A 209-nucleotide genomic window follows, 5' to 3' on the forward strand; every position below is an offset into this window, starting at 1 on the left:
AAATTTTTTTTAACTCTATTTTTTGAATAAATTAAAATGATGCAAAATTACTGGAGAAAATTAAACTTTCTTCATTAAAATACATTAGGATGGGTCATGGTTCATCTCACCAATCATCAAATTAGCAGTAATCGAAGAGTGAATAACTATGTTTATAAACTAAATTTATCACATGTAGTAATGAATAAGAAAATTTGGGGATTTCACTT

The sequence above is a fragment of the Parasteatoda tepidariorum genome, chromosome X1 (genome assembly GCF_043381705.1).
Source record: "Parasteatoda tepidariorum isolate YZ-2023 chromosome X1, CAS_Ptep_4.0, whole genome shotgun sequence".
NCBI lineage: Eukaryota > Metazoa > Arthropoda > Arachnida > Araneae > Theridiidae > Parasteatoda > Parasteatoda tepidariorum.